Source organism: Euprymna scolopes, chromosome 26 (genome assembly GCF_053919585.1).
Source record: "Euprymna scolopes isolate OS-2025 chromosome 26, ASM5391958v1, whole genome shotgun sequence".
Taxonomy (NCBI): Eukaryota; Metazoa; Mollusca; class Cephalopoda; order Sepiida; family Sepiolidae; genus Euprymna; species Euprymna scolopes.
This window is the reverse complement of record NC_136507.1, coordinates 9,519,851-9,541,740: the sequence shown is the minus strand read 5'-3', so window position 1 is coordinate 9,541,740 and position 21,890 is coordinate 9,519,851. Positions and strand designations below refer to the sequence as shown.

Here is a 21,890-nt window from a genome sequence, read left to right as displayed (position 1 = left end):
TCTGCGGATTTCAGTGCCGAGGCAGCAATCCCTCGACAGAGAACTACCAAGGCACACAAATGAGTATACTACTCCCAGTCTAGCACCACGGACAATGATGTTCATATGACACATTAATATACATACGCATATATATGCACAAGAATATACATATATATATATACATTTATATATATATATATATATACACATTATACAAACATATATACATATATGTGCGTGATATGTATTTACACACATGTACACACACGTATATATATATGTATATATATATGTATATATATATATATATATATATATATACACGAGAACCGTACTCACAGTAAAGCTTTATATTTTTAATTAAAAAATTTGCATAGCTACGAAATGGGCGTGGTGTTATTACTCCAGCTACATATTGTGCTCAGGAATTTATTTTTTAATTACCACTATTTTTTAATAGTGCATGCCAGAAATAATGTGATTTATTTCGGCTTCCGATAGGTGTTTCTTTATTAACGTTCAAAACCGTCAATACCACAGATATATGAGACTTCGAGGTCAGGAATTCATAATTCAATCACTATGACAATACAGTGTGCAATCACCTCTGGTCCAACGGGCGAATAAATACAATAAGATCCATTAAATTTGGATTGCTATCGTAGCCATATATGCTACGGAATGAATTTAATTCATTTTCCGTCACAATTTCTGGGCGTTCAAATTTAAGATTAACAAATTGTAAAATAGAAAATCAGCCCCATGCTAATGTGTCCTTTAGATTAGAAGTAATAAAAATGGCCACGAAACTTCCGTCCGTCGCTAGGCATATAAATGGAGAAATGAATATATGTTTCGTATGGGAGAAAGATTCTTGGCGTGAATATCTTACAATAATAAAAAAAGTGGCGTCACTCGAGAAACTTACATGGAAATAAACTTACACACAAATAATATATATCTTAATTAGATCAGAAAAAGGAAATGCGTATCTCTTTTACCTATTTTCTGTGTATCTATCTTGTATCGTAGCATGTTCATGCCATAAATGAAATCATGTTTTGTGTTCTTCATAGGCCATTGTGGATTTCGAACTTGGCAGAATACATAGGATGGGTTGCCATTACCCTCCCCTGCGCAGTGGCATCTGACTCGCCTGTTTGCACCTATACATCGTCCTTAGATTACCCGCATAGCTGCATTCGAATAACTTAACTCTTAATACTCTGGAACCGTTGATGTGCTAGAGATTCTTCTTCCTCCATAGTTATTCAACGTCCTACTGTCGTCGTCATCAGAGTTACCTTCTCATAGATGCATGCCTTACCTAAGAGTAGGGGTGCCTCTACTAGTGAATTAATGGTACCAACCTGGATTTTTTTATGACTTGGCGCGGTACGTACAGCACCTAGCCTTCCCAAATGGTTACCCATCTGGTACTGGTCAGGCTCATCGTTACTTAACTTGGGTGATATGGCCGACAGCGGTTTGTCAATGTGATTGACTGTCTATCATTCGCCATACTTCTGAAGATATTTTCCGTGTATTATATGCCAATCTCGCTTAAAACACTATAATGTCTCTCACAGCAATATTTTCAGATATACTTATCTTACTACACACCTACCTAATTCCCAGTGAGAAACCTCTTTAGTTTTTATTTATCTTTCTTTAAATTACTCAGAATCAATTTTCGTTAGTATATCTCTGTATTTTGTATCCTGTCCCAGGGAAGATATGCGCTATCTTCTCGTGACAATTCCCGATTGTATTGATTTCACAGTTTGCTTTTCCCAAGTCAAATTTAGAATTTAGTCTACCCAAGATTATTGACAGTTATCGATACTTTTTTTATCGAGGCTTTTTTTTTACCGAACTAGGAAATTTAATACGCATGCCAGCATACCACAAAGCCACAACTCGCATATGCATAGGGTACTGATGCCTTAACCCTTACAAAACTAGCAGCAATATCCGACACCCTATATTGCTAAAATAAACCTTCTATCCAAATGTCATTTTACTGAAAATATTTGCTTTCGGGCTTTCAACCATGCTTTCTGTTTCCCGCGACTGAAACAACAAGTATTAATTTAATTAGAAAAAACATGCTGCACATCTCCAGCATGCTCTATATAAATCTGACACTTACCATAGCAGTCTTATATTTCCGTGATAATACGCCTTTTTAAATGTCCTAAATAATCCAAATACAATAAAACCATATATTGCTCAAGTATTTTGTCGTTAGTGTAAATAGATTTCTGTATATTTAGAAGACATTTCAATGCAGATACGAGGTGCTTGATACGCATCATGGATATCATCCCATATTATGGAATTGGCTAGACGGGTGGAAAATCACATGGAATTCAGTTTAATTGCGCACTAATGTTGTCGTAGCAAATGAAAACGACATGGATTTAAATCCCCTCAACAAAGTGTAAAAAAAACTAGTGTTCAATGAATCGTATACAATTCATTAGTATTGAAACATTATTTGAAATAGAGCTTTTTAAATAGTAGATTTCCATTGAAAAAGCAAGCATATGTATAGCCAGTATTAATAACATAACATAGCTTGCATAGAAATACTAATAGTCTTGCGATAAATCAAACAGTTTTCTTTTGTCCCAGGGACGTTCCGGATTCAAAAGTGTTTATCTTCGCTACTATTCCAAAGTAAAAAATAATTAAGACCATCAACAAATTGGTAATCGGCTTCGTTATGCATTAACAGATTGCATATTTCAACACCCTTTCGCTATTAACGTGAGAATGAGACAGAAATCCATATTGTACGGAACACGTTGACAAACATCCATTGCAAAATGAGGTCAACGTTTGCCTATGAGAAAGCATTTTGTTAGGCTTCTATGACTCTGGTTCATTAGCTTTTTCAGTATTCAGCCATCTCTAAAACTGCAGTCCATTTATTACAAAAATACTTACCTGACACGTTTTGTGGAGGTATAGGTCGTACCAGTCGAAGATACGTCCTTGATAATCAGTCCGATAGTAACTTTGTTGCTGTTGAGCCGAGCGATGGCCAGGCCCTATATCAATAACTCTAGATCCGAGGTTTTAATTTCTCTTCAAGAAGGGAGGATATTGTTAATCGCCTGCGGTGCCCCTGCTGTCAAATGCCGAGAAAGCTGATCAGTCATATTCATAGATTAGAGCCTATTTTACCCTGTAATTTGGCGTTTCAAAAGCCATATAAGATAAAACAGGGACTCCACTATTAGCCAATATTGGGTGATACACTAATTATAAAATACAAAGTTTTCAGACTCTGCATAGAGCGGATTCCTAAAACCATTAACAACTTTTGAACTATCTATTTCAATGCGTAAACCATTCCTATCCATGCAGAAGGAATTAATAAAACTTTTGAATCTCTTTGAACGTTGACGATTTCTTTTCACTTATAAATCCACAATGCGCCTTTTTAATCGTTTTAACGACTATTCTATTGCATGTATTTATAACTTATTAAACTATCGATAATCAATAATTTTTATTGCACTTCAATTTTCCTGCTGTGAACTTTATTTTCGATAAAATATTGTTCTATAATAACTCTAGATTTGTTTAAACAGCCATGAGAGTATTCAACGGCAAGAAGTCAGAAAGATGCGTTTTCGCTAAAATTTACTTTTTTGTAAATTTCTTAAATAGAGCTCAACTTTAATTTCTTAAAGATCTTCTATGTCTATTACAATATTTTTAGATAAAGTAGAATTCCGGTATTCGGCGGCCCTATGATACGATCCTTTCAGGTTACAATATGGAATACGATATTTCTCCGGTCCCTAGTTACGATATTTTCCCCGTCTTAAGGTGTTATTTATAATGTTATTTAATTATATGAATGTGTATTATACACTGTGCTGTATTTTGTTACTAATTTTTAATATGTACTGAATAAAATTTTGCATAAACATCGCCATACGGCGATTTCACCTAATGATCTCAACTCTGGAACGGATTAATTCAATACCCTGGGGATCCACTGCATATATGTGCATTGCAGAGCGGAGGTATATGTTCTATACATTTTCAAGATTTCTCGAGCAATCTTTAATCTAATCTTTAATTAAATTTTTTTGTTACTTTCAACCTTATTTTTGCTTTCTACAATTATCTTAGTCACCACAATATCAAATTTACTTAATCATGAAGTGTTTTAGAATATTTTAATTCATCATTCCATCATAGGTTTAGCATAAAGTGTAATATCTTCTTTGATATTACATTCAACATTTCCTGCAATTGATTGATGAAGGAGAAATCCTAAATTGAGGCCATTTATCCAGAATATTGCTTGATGGGAGTTGGATATTGCCAGATCACAGACCAGATTTGTGCTTATTTGCCCTCGTATGGAGCTTTTTATTCTACTTGGGAGCCACCATTTATCGAGACCCGAAAGACATTCAAGGATAAGGGTTAATGAATGTAAGGTAGTTGTGTATTAATGGACTAAATTGGGTAGAATTTGATTGTTTATAAGAACGGTTTAAACCATCTTGTTTACATTGGATTTGAAGGCTACAATGTTATATATAACCAGGAAACAGACCAGTGAAACAGTGTCCCACAGGCAGGCAATTCTGAGAATGGAGTTTTTACCATAGAATTTTCGTTTAGATTTAGGAAATTGGAGAGTGGAGGAAATTGTATATAATGATTGTAGCTGGTCGAGTGTTTTCGTGAAACTTTGGCAAGTAGAAACCATCAATTGAAATTTAGTCAACACGTCAGGAAAACAACGATAGAAAGTAAAAATGATAAGTAAATAGAGACGAAGAACATATCTTCTTTAGGAGAGACAGATATACCACAAGTGATAAAAGTTATCTCTGATTCTCTCTCCTCTGATCTTGAGCTCCTGGTATAATGGGGGAAGAGGTGGCTGGTTACTTTTAAACTAAGCTCCTATCTTTACACCATGAAGGCCCTGATCCCCATCTGGCGTCAATTGAAATAGATGGCTCTCGTCTTAGAGAGGCTCCATGTTTTGACAAGATTCTGGGTTTAACCTTTACTCCTGATCTGAAATGGAGCACGTACATCAGGTCTGTTGCCAAGGTCGCTGGGAAGATGGTGGGATCCTTCTACCGCTCCAGAAGATATCTCACCACTGATGCAATTCTCTATCTGTATAAAAGCCAAGTACGTCCAAGGATGGAGTACTGCTGCCACATCTGGGCAAGAGCTTTTAAAAACAGCCTACCCTGCCTTGACAGAGTAGAAAATAGACTTCGTGGCTTAGTGGGGGATGCCCTTTTCTCTTCCTTGCAGCCTCTCTCCCACAGAAGAGCCGTTGCGAGCCTGTCTTTGTTTTATCAGCAGTTTATGGCAAGTGCTGGTCTGAGCTCCAATCTTTGGTCCCCTCTCGCCAGTCTTTCACGAAAAACACCCGTCTGGCTGAAACCACTGTCATTAATTTTTCCCACTCTTTATCTGTGCTTAAATCCAAGCGTAAATTCTATGAAAAGAGCTTCTTCCTTAGAAGTACACGACTGTGGAATTCTCTTCCGTTTGCCTGTTTTCCACCTGACTACAACTTGGATGTCTTCAAGTCCAACAAAAAAATTCCTGACAAACCGCCCCCTTAAGCAAGACACTTTATCAAATCTCCAATACTAACGATTACTACAATCTATCCCATTGATTATTGTACAAACAATAACCCTTATCCCCGAGTGGCTTCCGGGTCTTGATAAGTGGTGATCTCCATGTAAAAAAAGGAAGACTTTTTTTTACAGGATTTGAGTAATATAAAATGAAGCGATGTTCTATTTTAGTTGTAATCCGTTAACTGACGTATACGGGTATTTCGCATAGTGAAACCTATTTAATACAATCGGCCAAGGACATCAGCAATGAAGATGTACAATGGTTGGTGAGGGGATGGTGTCTTCCTCTCTTTCCTTATGTAAAGAAGAAGAAAACGAAACATCGTTTTAGAAGCGGAATGAGCAGAAGATTGTTGTGGCGAAGACAGAGAAAAATATGGCCGGAAAAAAGGGGCCAAAACCCGTAAATGTCATGTAAAATAATGTCAAGCAGGACGATTGTGAAGAAAATTAAAGCAATAATGTTGTGTAAAAATACACACACAGTATATATGTTATACAATACCGTGTTTCCCGACAATGCGCTTAAAATTAAGTGTGTGTGTGTGTGTGTGTGTGTGTAAAAGTTGCGTTGTACGTGTGTTCGTCCCGTTGTATTTAGAAGCTGAAAATAACCCAACGCGGATTTTATCTCGTATCCATAATGTATATTACACAGCAATCATTATATATATCGGCTTATATATAAAAATCTATTTATGTGTGTGTTCGCGCGTGAACGGAAGAGAGAACTAGCTGAGTCGATTTTTTTTCAAAGTTAACACAAATGTACTTCATGTGTCTGAGATTTTTTTTTAGATGGTGTATTGGAATGTCTCCGATTAGTATCAAAAATCGATAATCGAAAAGGTCAGAAAGTCCGATTTTGCCCGAAGTTAACGAGTTATACAACGAGTTATACAGCCTAACATGAAAACTGCCATCGACAAGTTTTATCAACACACAAGCAAAAAAGCCTACCGTATAAAATAAAGAGTAGTCTCTTTGATTGATGCGCTAGAAATAATATTTCTGTTCAGAGAACAATCAAACAATGAAATGTAATTGTTACATTTCAAACTTTAATTAAAACTATTAAATAAGAATATATTTATATACAGTAATGTAGATTACAACGTATTGAGGACTAATTCAATGCAGTAAGGAATGTGAAGTTTCCTTCCGGTACACCATGATCAGTTTTCGACTAGAGCAGTCAATCATACGATTTGATTGAAAAATGGGCGATTTAATAAATTTTTATGAAAATAAAAATATGGAAGGGTGGAACATTTTTTGATGCACATTTAATCTCGGGCAACATCGGGTCTCGTTGCTAGTATATATATGTGTGTGTGTGTGTGTGTGTGTGTATGTATGTGTGAAAACATTATTTTCTGATGTACCCCTGTTAGATGGGTTTCTTTATTTGGGAATTATAGATGGGAAAATATGCACATTTATTAAATACTAGCATGCGTGTCCGGCCTTACCCGCGTGTTTGAAGGTGTGTGTTGAGCAAAAAAAAGGTGGTAGTAAAAAGGCAGGCTCTAATCGGTACCGCGAAGGAGGAAAAGAATGGGAAAGACGTGACATCTTATCTGTTACGACCACCGCCAAACCGGAAGTGACAAATGTTTAAATTAAGACTAGACAATTGAAAAGAGGGGATGACTTTCGAAAATATCGGCGAAAAAAACGCCCCCTCCTTGTAAAAAGGTGCCGGGTTGAGGGTGGAGAAATTAATGTGTATAGCCAATTTTTCGGTATTTGTCTTTTAAAGGGTCGAGCTTCAAAATGATACTGATCTTGTGAAAATCCATCGCCTCTGTCTAAAGTTTTAGGCAAACATGCAAACATGCATACACAGATGTATATCTTGGTAGCTCAAATTTTCGACCCAAATCGATAAAAAAGCTTGCCCTATCTCTGAAAACTCTTTATGTAAAATTTCAAATGTTTAGATCAGAAATTGTCTGAGTAATTTGGTAGAGACCGCAGAGGTCAAAATTTTTAAAACTAAGACCCCTATTATGACCCTTTCACGTTTTTTTTATAGCTCAAATCAAATTATTAAGTTAGATCTATATCTAAGGAACCTATTTCTAAAATTTCAATTGTTTATACCCAAAATTGGCGTAGGAGTTTAGTAGAGTTCTCAAAGGTCAAATCGTTGAACTGGTACCACTTAATAGCCGAATTTCTGTCCGAAAACAGATTACAAATATTTTCCGAAATCTCAATACCCTGCATACAAAATTCCGAGTCTGTAGATTGAAAATTGACAGAGTTATTGTGTAGAGAAATGTACACGGACAGACAGACATGCAGACAGAGCCTTTCACTTTTATAGATATAAAGATAAATGTGTTAAACTTGTAGATGAACGCCTTCTGCGAAATCTATTTAAAAAAATAAAAATAAAAACGAGATTCTACTTTTTGAAGTGATTACTTTGAACTATCTGAAAATTTGGCGGAAAGAAGAAAAATCTTAATTTAAAATCTAAATTACATGATAAATTAAACCTATTAATTAAACTTATATTGAACCACGCCATTTCAGGCACAGTTTAACTTTTAGCACAGTTAATTGATTTTTCTTCTTTTTTTACTTGTGCTGTCTGAGATAAATTTGGCGGTGGGAGAGGAACGAGGCGACGGTGTAATGGCTGAAAAGTAAAATAAAAAATAAACTATCACTAAGCTTAAGTCTGAATACCAGCCCCCACCACTTTCAATCACCCCCTCCCCTTTACTCTACCACTGACCCTGAATTTAAGGGGCAACTTATTTTCCTTAGAAAAAAACGTAACTTACAACTAATTCTAATTTTTATTGGATCATCTTTCCTAAAACAAGATTCCTTTCCTTGCCACTCATGATAAAAACACTCACGGAACAAAATTCTAATACAACTACATTTACTCGGCCAAAAACCTAGCAGATTACTCCAAGAAGCATAAAAAATATTTAACTAACCAAAACTCCAGAGAAGGAACAAAACAGGGGATAATTTACTTATTCGAATTTTAAAATAAGTCTGGAGTTTGTTTTTGCGCTAATTTTATATTTATGCATCACCGAAGAATTTAAGATATCATTTTCTTAGGAATTATCAAATCTACAAAAATATCAACTATTCTCAATATATTTTTGAATGAACAAAAATGATATCAATATCGGCTAGGAAAGAAATGAAATTATAAAGTGAAATAACAAAAAAAAAATACATTCAAAAATCAATTGTCTGGTGTTAGATTCTAACTCTTAATGGCATAGAGTATTGGAATCAAATCAAACGCTGCATCGACAATGAATTCGGCTTGTGAATTTATTTTATTTCTATACGTAAACAGTCCTAATTAAGTCATGCACAAATATATATATATATATATATATATATATGGGGGGGTGTATAGATATTTAGTAAGTTATGAAAATATATATGGTAATTAAGCTACACAGAATATTCCGCGTTTCCTTCTCGTGAGAATTCGTCAGGCTTATATCACGAGAATGAAACGCGGAATATTCTTATAGCTTGATTGGCACACACACACATTATATATATATATATATATATATATATATATATATATATATATATATACATAAATTTCTCCCTAGCTTTACCAATGTCTTTAGCACCGTTGAAGTAAATACTGAACTTTACGCATAAAATTATGTCTTGATATATTTATTTATGTGATTAAATTAAGTAATATATATATATATATATATATATATATATATATATATATATATTTATTTATTTATATGAAGATTAACCAAATCCTTATCCATAGACAACTATTTACGATGACATGACAGTAACTGTTCGTTTTCTTTGGAAAATATAGCAATAGATTTAGGTACAGTTAATTTTTAAAAAAGTGTTTTATAAAACAGATACAAGAACCTGTGAAATAAGGACAACAGATCGAATGTGTCGATTCCAGATCTGCGGTTCGCATGGCTTAGAATAACTGTTTAACTGGAATACCGCGCTACATATACACCAAAGTTGACATATGGGGGTGTGTTACTGATAAAATGAAATTTCTGTATTTCTAACTAAAGCTGAAGCAACGCTATTACTTCTAACAGTCGTATGACTGTTCGTTGTTTTAAGGCGCAATTCAGTGAGGAGTGTAGCACTTCTTATGTTATCACGATATAATCCTCCCAGACATAACCGCCCCCCTCGTGTACGTCAATTATAATATCTAACTATCGTGCACGAATAAGTAAACTCAAGAACTGCTCACTTAATTTACTTACTAAGGTTAATTTACTCTCAATCATATTAAACATGTAGTGTAAATAAAAAGTCCTTGTTGGAAATTACCCGAAAAAATACCGCCACAAATCAGACGTAAAAAAGGTCAACGAATTCACCGACAGATACTCTGTGAAAATAGCAACAAAGAGAAAAGTAGTCAAAAACAGTGTGCAGAAGAATTAAAACGTTGTCATATCTATATTGTGGGTATATCCAAGTAGTCACGCGTGGAACACACATTTTAGGATTCTAAATAAATAAAACTTGGTATATAATAATACTTTACTAAGGTATTTGACTTCATCCGTGTGTTTGACGTCGAAACCGATGTCACGTATGATCCGCGTTTTTTTTTTATTTATTATGCGCTACTGTTACATGGAGAATATTCTGCGTGTGTGCTGAAGAATAGGATATTTTGTGTCTGTGTATCGACTCTGTGGAATGACAGGCGTGCAGAAATGATGATAATCGATCGGCGGTGATTTGCTTTCCTTACACACGCACACAAATCACATTTAACGTTACCCCCCGCCCCGAAAATATGGATCTTTTTTTCCATTAAGGAAGCTAAACAACGATGACCCTGATAAATTTTCGGTTGGGATAACATGACACCGAAAATGACAAAAGATTGCCATGATCGGGAGTAAACAGCTTAAAAATATAATAGTAGTGGTGAAATGAAATGAAATGCATAACACACACACACATATATATATATATATATATATTTATATACATTCATATATATATATATTTATATACATTCATATATATATATTTATATACATTCATATATATGTATATATTTATATACATTCATATATATATTTATATACATTCATATATATATATATATTTATATACATTCATATATATATTTATATACATTCATATATATATATATATATATATTCATATATATGTTTATATATATTTATTTTATATATGTATATATATTCATATATATATTCATATATTCATTTATATATATATTCATATAGATATATTCATATATATATATTATATATACATATTCATATATATATTATATATACATATTCATATATATATATATATTATATATATATTATATATATATATATATTATATATATATTATATATATATTTTATATATATATTATATATATATTTTATATATATATATATTTTATATATATAACTATTTTATATATATATATATATATATCTATTTTATATATAACTATTTTATATATATATATATTTTATATATATAACTATTTTATATATATATAACTATTTTATATATATATATCTATTTTATATATATATATATATCTATTTTATATATATATATCTATATCTATTTTATATATATATATCTATTTTATATATATATATCTATTTTATATATATATCTATTTTATATATATATATATCTATTTTATATATATATATATATTTTATATATATATATATATATATCTATTTTATATATATATCTATCTATTTTATATATATATATCTATTATATATATATATATCTATTATATATATATATATCTATTATATATATATCTATTATATATATATATATATATCTATTATATATATATCTATTATATATATATATATATCTATTATATATATATCTATTATATATATATATATATATATCTATTATATATATATATATATATCTATTATATATATATATATATATCTATTATATATATATCTATTTTATATATATATATATATATTTTATATATATATATCTATTTTATATATATATATATATATCTATTTTATATATATATATCTATTTTATATATATATATATATTTTATATATATATATATTTTATATATATATATCTATTTTATATATATATATTATATATATATCTATTTTATATATATATATCTATCTATTTTATATATATATATATCTATTTTATATATATATATATCTATTTTATATATATATATATATCTATTTTATATATATATATATATATCTATTTTATATATACATATCTATTTTATATATATATATCTATTTTATATATATATATCTATTTTATATATATATATATATATATATTTTATATATATATATCTATTTTATATATATATATATATCTATTTTATATATATATATATATCTATTTTATATATATATATATATATATATATATATATTTTATATATATATATATCTATTTTATATATATATATATATTTTATATATATATATATTATATACAGGGTGACCCCCCCCCAAAAATAAACGGGCCTCAACTCTAATTAGGCGCAGTTTATTAGTGTTTTGTCCCAACGAAACTTAACACAGTATATTCTTTGTCCCAGCTCCCACTGGGGTATCGGTGTACTCACGGTCGGTTATTCTGCCATGTTCTGTAAAATAAGTGCAATCGATGAAGAAATAATAGAGATATCACGCTTTTTCGGGTCACGCTGTGTGTATATATATATATATATATATATATATATATATATATAACACTTATTGTTAAACGTTTCAGTATTTTTCCGATGGATTATCTCTCTTATTTCTTTCGTAATGATCAATTAGCACTTATTCATTTTTTATGGATTTTCAATTGATGATTATTTTACTACAATGCTTAACTCTACCGATGCATAATTTCAGCATTCTGGATAATTACGTATAATTTAGCATTAGACTGTTCTTTCTAATACATGGTCAATATGCGTGTGGGAAGTCTCTATCAAACTCCTCCCTGAATATTCGATATACTGATATTAAATTTCATATTTTCTATTTTGTTTTAGCTGGTGAAATTGCTAATAATGTGTAAGAATTTATAAAAGTACACATTGTCCTCGCCTGGCGATTTCCTCGTTATTGATTTAAATTATAAGTATACCCCCTTTATTTTTGTTGTGTTTTTTAATATGTATGTGTTTAAGTCATATGAATACGAATAACGCTGGATAGCAATATGTTCTGGTTTCGATTCAAAATGATGGCACAAAATCATTTTTTTAACTTTTGAAATCACTATTATATATCACGTACAATATAAAAATTGATATAGGATTTGCGCTATAATAAAACTACGCAAGCTGCATAAATAATAATACAATATTTTAGGGAGATTTACGACCAGGCAACGCCGGCTGTCATGTTACTATTATATAAAATCAAGTATTATTATTATTTATATACCCGACTCATCATGAGTAAAATAATTCTCCGAACATTTTTGCAGTATTTTTTGACACCCTGTGATTAGTTGATTGTGAAACAGTGAAACAAATTCAAGTCAATAAATTTTACTAATTGAAAGTTGTATCCATATTATGTCTTCCAAAATCATGTAAAATCTTCGGAATGCCTTCATTTTTGAAAGGCTACGTAATATTTGATATTAGAATTACGAAATAAATTAAAGTTATCGGCATTTTTATGAAGGATTACTGCCGAGTTTTATCCCCTTGAGGAAATCTAAAGGTAGTAATAATTTTGACCTCTTAAGTATTGCAGTTGTATTCCGAAATACCTAATGATAGATCAGTTTAAGAGTGAATATTTACATAGAATATGTAAAAATAATTTAGTTTAAGTGAATTTAAGAAGGCTATGTACGACATAATAAAAGATTAATTATTTTATTACACACGTGTTTGAAAAACGTCATCTGTTAATGTGTGCGATTTAAATTGAGGAGCGCTGAAAACGCTTTCAAACAAGAGATGTCAAATTTCCAGTCAGCCATTTAATTGCGGAGAAGTCTAATGAAAATATAAGTCCTGAAATGAGTAAGAATACTAATGAATAAGAGTTATTAGCTATACTAAACACTACTTAATTTAGTTCTAGCTAGAAATGGGTCATCATATCGGGTACCAGACACAAGAATTATGGCCCGTTATTCAAAATAATAGCACGATATTTATGGTCAATTTCTTAAGATAGGCATTCCTTATACTTTGGGCGGCGCAGATACAGACTTAGAAAATACGGGTGTGTGTACGCTATTCCGTACAGTGACAACATTTATCTCGATTTACTCTCTAATGTATTTATGTCGTATTGCGGTAAGTCAACAATGCGAAAATTGTATGTTATCACAGACATTACTTGTTGCTTAATGGCAGTTACCTAGTTCTCGTTTGTAAGCTTGGTTTTGAAAATAAAATATTTACAAGGCGTATATAATCACTGGCAATGTTTTTTCTCACATCATTGCATAGAAAATTTGATCATTCTCTTCTATGCCAAGGTATTTGTATTGTTCGTTCTCTCCTATGCTCCTGGTTTCAACATTTTCGTTAAGCTTACGTTTGATTTTGTTGGGACCTTTATCTCCAGCTCAGATGGAGCGCGTGGAACATTGGTTCTGTTCAAACATCATCGTGATAACTTTGGAGAAGGAATGTACGATTTTCAGGCTTGAGGTCATCTATGAAGAGGTAGATGTTTACTCTTTATTCGGGTCTTGTTGACGGCCCTCGCTAAGATTGTAGGCAACTTGGTTTTTATTGAATAGTTTGCTTATCAGATCTCTCGTTAGGCACAAGAGTAAATAACATAGGCTACCTTCTTAGTGGATTCCGTTTCGGATGTTTGTTTCAGCAAACTTTAACAAAGAATACTGAACAATCTACATAATACGAAAAACAATTCTTCTTTTTTTATTATATCTGAACACTAACCAAACTAAACTAAAGTTTAATTTATTTTGTAGCATACTGTGCAGCAACCTCCAAACTTATTCGACTTTCTCCGTTCCTAGTCGGAACTGCTTACGTTAGAACTACGCCACTTCTACAAATGTCTAGTTAGCTATTGAGAAAAAGTAACATGATTTATATAACCTATAATTATTTGCATTAAGAATGTCAAAATACTATTCACCAGACCCCATGTTAAGTTTCAATCAGTTTCCCAAACCTATGCTGGGGGAAAAGCCGTGAAAAACACTTGGATTATGTTCCAGACATCTATGTTCTTATATTCTCGCAAACAGTTGTGCATATTTGCAATTGTGTTCGTTACATTTCTGAACTAGCAAACTGCAATATAAAAGTAAGTCACATATCTTAAACGAATCAAAATAATCGAAGACGCATTTTACATGCAACACCTGCCCACGCTCATTACCCACACCACATGACTTTCTATCGTTTTTATTTATTACCCTGTTTTCCATCACTTCGGGATGATTACATCTCGCAAAATTCATCGTATTATGAACTAATCTTATGAGGGATGGTGCAACTGGTACTTAAAAAAATAAAGATTAACACAAAAAAACAAGATCAGTTGATTATAAATATGATGCATGCCGGCCGAAATTCTCCAATTTACACAATAATGAATGTTTTATATTGAACAGGAGGAGACGTGATTTAAGTTCCACCGTTTTTCTTTTCTCTCTTCAGGCGACAGCAGATGCCTATGCGTCCATGAATAATGTTTGCAAGAAACATTCAGTTGGAGGGATTTAAGCAAGGTTACATGCTTTAATGATGGTAGCGAAAAATATGCATACATGCGAGGACTTACAACACACCCTGAATTTTAAAGGTGGCCTACATTCAGAAGTGGAAGGAACACCGCGACCTCAAATTAGGGGGTTCTCATTCTTTTTAGATAGCAGAAGAATTCGTCATCGTTCCCGAAAAGGACCCGCCTAGGGTTTGAATAATCGCGTATAATAGAATAAAAGCAACAAAACAAGCTATCTTTTTTCCTTCTCATACGGAGATTTCTGTTCTTGTTCTTTGAATAAATCCTTTATAATAAAACAAGAGTCGGTTTCATTTATATCAAAAGAGAAGTGTACAGTACTGATCACAACGATGATGCTCCTGATGATGACGTGAAACGTGAAGATCAATATGCAAATTACACAAGTACAACGTATAAGGCATAATATAGTATCGATACATTTATAACTGGTGACTCTTCAGTTAAAATACATGATCAAATCTAAAAATGTTACTTCAAACATAAGCATAACCGATCAACGACAGCGCTATTCAAAGCTTCACCTTTATCAACATACTAATGCCTGTTATATAGATGTGTAGAGACGAACGTGAGAGTCACATTTTCACAAATAAATTCCTCGAGGGAAGAGTTGACGTGTTGTGAAACCCAACAACCAATCTTCTCTAAGCCGCCAGCGAACGTTGATTCTAAATAGAGCCTCCTCATTAAAAGCAATACGCCGAGAAATTACAAAAAAGAAAAAAAAAAGTAAACCTTTAAGCGGTTAATCTCCTCTGCGCACTGGTCAGGCAATTAGTTTTATCTGCGCAGCCTCCCACGCATGAGAACGGAGGAAGAAAAACCTTATGAACGATAGATGAATTCAAAGGAAACAAATAAAAGAAATAAAAAAATACGCTGTTAAACTAGAATAAATTCGAATAGAAGAAGCCTTAATAGATTTAAAAAGAATTATAAATAAAACGAGAACCAATATTAGTTGCATACGCCTATTCACTACGCACTGAAAGAGTTGGCACTTCTGTTTTAAACATAAGTGTGACAGACAGACGCGTATATTTTTGGAGATTCGTGAAAGCATCGTGGTATGTCATTGTGACAGACAGTCATGGGTGTTTTTTTTTTAATTTCAAACTGAAACCCAAAGACTAAACAACAAAAACTATTTTTTTCGTATTATTTGGATTCATCGGACTACTGTTCTTATTTTGTGGTATTTTCACAATTTTGGTCAATGTAATTTCACACCTTCGCATTTATCTTGTTGAACACGGGAATCCTTTCGTAAAACTCTGAAATATTTCTGACGATCCTGGAAATCTTTGTCAAAATCGAAGATTTGAACGGACATTCAAACGGAACCTTTATTTAATCCACGGAGTAGCATGTCATCACTCGCAAGAGTATTTTGCTTTTCGCTCGTGCTGAAGATTGATCCTTCAACCTCCGGATCGCCGATGGGGATTACATCGACCGAAACGTTGAGCAAAGAACTCGCAAGATGACAACTATAGTCCGAATAATCCATATACGAATTATCATCCCTCATCTAAAAAATTCAGAAACATACCGCTATTTGAATTCAAGCGTGACAGATCGACCGACAAACAGAATTGTGCAGATATACTCAAGCTGCATCTAATGTAAGTGTAAATTCAACTTTATAAGTAAAGATGATAGTGATAGACTGACCAACCAACAAAGACATTATCTTTAAACTTGATCTGGTCTCATATGATACGTCCATTCAATCAGTCTATTTTGTCATGTTGAAATAATTAAAATCAGGTGGTTTTTGTTGTTTAGAGATCTTTTAAATGTCCGCATTTCAGGTGAAGGCATTATTACCTACTTATATGTCATGTTTAAATTAGTACAAATTCGAAATCATTTAAAGTGAAAACATTACTTACTTAAGTGTCATGTCAAAATATTAACATTCATAGGGTGCTTTTGTTGATGAGCGATTGTTTAAATCTCCGCACGTCAGATGAAAACATTATCCCTAACTTATTTGATGCTGAAAATGGTACACATCCCAACGCATTTCAGGTGAAAACATTATTATACCATACTTAAGTGTCATGTCGAAATATTTACAATCATAGGATGTATTTGTTGATTAGGGATTTTTTTTTAAATCTCCGCATTTTAAGTGAAAACATAATTACTTTCATACATGCCATGTTGAAATTAGTAACATTATGTTAAAAACTATAGTAAAATATTAGAGTAGTGGTATATTCTATAAAAGTGAATAGACGAAAGGTACTATTACATCCTAGACTAGGGTTTGATGAGCGGAAGGACTTGGCAGAAAAGTAACTTTGATTCTTTATTTTGGATATACGAAATTAGTGAAATGTTGTTTGTATATAGATCCACCTACTTACAGAAATATGTCAGTTAATAGCAGCACATCGCCGTGTACTTTGGTGATTGCGACATTTATATTAACATCCAGACGGTGCAAATATTTTTAAACCATCAATACATTATAGCCTTAGAATATAGATCATAGAATATTATAAAACATTTAAAAAGTAGCTGTTTATGTTTCGTTAGCTATGCAATTTTTCTATGCCTTTTTACAAATAATAATTACAGCTTCGGTCCGTTTTGCAAGTCTATTGTATCATTTTGGTTTGTATAAACACGTTTCTATGTGTATGAGAAAATAACTAAACATGACAATAACTTGTTACAAGAAATAATCGTATAATATAATTTGGATTTGGAAATGAAAGGATTTTACTTTCTAAATATATTTTAATGCTTTCGCATACAAAAGTACATATGAACATTGTTAACAGATTTCGAAACACGTATAATATGTAATATTTTTTGAATGATAATTTCATCAATCGAAGACGAAATGAGCCATTCAGCAAAAATATATACGTTATTTCTAAACAACTTTTCCTTATTATTTAATTCGGAATTCTTTCTGAGATGGATACTTTGTATAATTTTATTTTTATTTCATTATTTGTGGACTATTATCCTCATGTTCTAGTTGTGTTTCACGATATTTCGGCCGATAATTCCTGTGGCCTTTGTCAGGTCGTTAACCGCGACGGGATAGGAATGTCGAATTTTCTAACTTCATCCACAGCAATTACTGTCGGTTCACCACGATTTAGCTAGCTGATCCAATCGCGGTTAACCATCTGACGAGTACCGGAGGAGTAATTGGTCGAAACGTTGTAAAAAACAATAACTTGAAGATGAGGGTAATAGTCCGCAAATAATTAATTGAAAAAAAATTACACAAATTACTCCTCCAAAAAACGAAGTCAGCGCCCGTGGCAAAGTGGATAGAGATGCGGCATATCAACAATTCCATGTGAGCATTGTCTGAGGGTAGCGGTTTCAATCTCACCCAAAGCCGGTCCGAGGATCAGTTGGCTAAACCATGGCGAGACAACAACAACTATGGAAGACAGTAATTTCTGTGGATGCACAATGGGAATTCGACATTCCTATCCCGTTGCGGTTAACCACCTGACGAGGGTAAGAAGAATAATTGGCCGAAACGTCATGAAAAGCAACTGGAAGATGAGGATGATATTCAACAAATAATTAAATAAAAATAAAATTACCTTTTCATTAGTTTCAATTTTTCAAACTTATTTTTTGTCTAAACATCAAGCATATGTGGACAACTTCTCTTTCTCATATGTATATGTTGGACGAATAATTTATTAACGCGCCATCGCCAATTTTGGCTGAAAGGCAATTCGGACATAAGGATTAATCAAGTTGTGTCAGATTGATAAAGAGACAAATACCTTGGAGATTGCAACACATGGTTGGATGTTGGACGTGTTTGATTTCTTTTTTAAAAATAGCGACTGAACAAACATTTAACATTTACTTATAGACGAATATGTTTTCATCGTAAAATAACTCAGTGATATTTTCTTCAACGGACTAGTAGTTCTTGGAAATAAAATCTGCTTAGGGATTGCCGTTTATAAACATGGAAAATATGAAACATTGTTCACAGTATTTGTTCTTGGTTTATATTATTATTATTATTATTATTATTATTATTATTATTATTACTATCATCATTATTATTATACTTATTATTATTACTATTATCATTATTATCATTATTACTATTATCATTATCATTATTATTATCATTATTGTTATTAATATTATTATTATCATTATTATTATTATTATTATTACTTTAATATGCATGCATTTAGTTTTTTATTTATTAATTTGTAGGTACGATTCTAAATCTCTAAGTATGTAATTACGTAATGTTATGAATTTATTAATTTTAATGTACTCCCTCATTGGGGTGGCCATATACTCTCAGTATTTTGAATATACATTTTTAATTTAACTAAACGGCATCCATCTTTAAGGTGAAACTAGTACTTGTTTATTTACACTACACATTGATTTTATGTAATTGAATTTATATATATATATATATATATATATATACATATATATATGTATACATATATATATTTGTGTGTGTGTGTGTATAATATCTACCTATCTCTAATTCTCTCGCTATATCAATAAAACCTTGTTTGTGGTTAACTGTTATATGTCTTATATAACCGTGCAATCCATAAATATATTAATTCAAATGAATTATTTTGACAGTATTTTGTTGTACAATAACAGAGTTCTATTGATGTGATTTAACGAATAACTACAGTTAAATTTATCATCAATTATTAAAACATGATTATATGGTCTTATTAACCAGTCGCAATTTAGATTCTACCCCATCTCTTTTAAAGTTGATCTTTTCATTAACACATCAAAGGCCAACGTTTTTATTTTGAGAGTTAAGAGGCGTGATTTCAACTTAATCAGGGTACTATAATTACATCCCTGAAAAATAATTGATAAATATAATCCAACTCTGTAATTAGCTAAGAGAAACAGAAGCTGCGCAGGAAAAAAATAATAATTTACGTCCAAAAAGGCCATAGGTCCCAAACAAGGAGAACATCTAGATCACATTTGAGGCAATGTAATCAAAGAGTAATACGAAAAACAATAAAAATAGACAAAGAACAAACGAAACATAGATGCGTGATGGATTTTTACATATGGTTAGTTATACAAATGCAAGCATAGAAATGTTACACCGATAGCGAACTCTAAGAAAAAAAATGTGCGGAAACTTCTTCCTTCTTTGTTAGTCGCTTAATCTTGTCACCCCATGTGCAACGCGTAGTTAAGTGAGCTTTTTATCATTATAGCTTCAAATATGTGGATGCTGATTGAATAAACAATGACTGAAGAGCTTCAAAGCATCTCCTCATATAAATGAGGGATATTTTCATATGTGTTTTTGCAATGATACTGCTCTCTCAAACATTATATCCTCCATAAAGAAGGAAGTGTGGGATATGTCTGTTACTCATAGAATTGACACCTTACACTACACTGAACATGCATTTGCTAATATATATATATATATATATATATATATATATATATATACGATAAAATATATTCTCGTCTATGCCTCAAGGTTCTTAAATGACGATCTGTGTTTATTGTCGTTTTCAGGTTTCGCATAATACTGACCCAGAAACCCCGAAGTGAGTCCAGATGCGCCGGATTTCTCCTTGAAAGACATCAACTAGGTATGTCGGCATTGCAAAGAATCGTGCTTTGAAAATCTACAGACACTTTTTTAACGAAAGGACAGAAGGCATCATGCTGACACATTAGTAAAAGTGATTTTACATAAATATTGTAAAGGACAGGAACTACTTGCTGCCACTGACCCTACAACAGGCATTCTCTCCTCACTCTACACTACCACACCAAAGCTCCCAGCAACCTCGCTCGCGCCCTTTTTCCTTCTATTTAAATAAATCTTCCCATAATTCCTTACCGAGACTAACACACGTTTCTGGCAATGTAAAGACGGTTTAACTAAATGTTAAAACGACGGACACTTCGAGAAGAAAAAATGCTTGGACTATACATCTATACGTTTGATATATATACAAAAATATAATACGAAAAATAAAAAATAAAAAGGTATATATAAACAGAAGCTTTCTGTTGTTTTAACAATGTCTGCTTCAATATATATATACATTATATATATATATATATATATATATATATATATATATATATGACACTAACTAAAGACCATTTTGATGTGAAATAACATTTAGTTATTTTTATTAATGCATGCTATGATCATTTTTGAAATGTGTAAAAGCTAAAAGAAACAATCATATGGAATATCATTAAAATGCAATCACTTAATTCTGTAATTGGAACTTTGTAGTTATTCTTTAAATCTAACCAATAGATAACTGTTTTTTTACGACAAAACGGCATAAGTACTCAAAAGAGATTTTAATATTATGTCTTATCAATCGTTGGCGCCAAAGATTTCATTGTAAATTAAACCATAAACAGCTCCAAGAGATGATGAAGCATGACGCAAAATATTTTTTTAAAAAAAGCATGTCCTATATTATAACCAGTCTGGATGA

At 31.8% G+C, this 21,890-nt stretch overlaps 1 long non-coding RNA gene across 2 annotated transcripts in view; it reads left to right on the top strand.

The window, feature by feature from the left end:
• The window catches only part of LOC145247912 (uncharacterized), a 348,143-nt gene extending 326,528 nt beyond the window's left edge, over positions 1–21,615 (top strand). For both annotated transcript variants that reach the window (XR_013863299.1, XR_013863297.1), the window contains one exon: positions 20,941–21,615. This is a non-coding gene — a long non-coding RNA (uncharacterized LOC145247912). The remainder of the gene's footprint in view (positions 1–20,940) is intronic.
• The last annotated feature ends 275 nt before the right edge of the window (positions 21,616–21,890 follow it).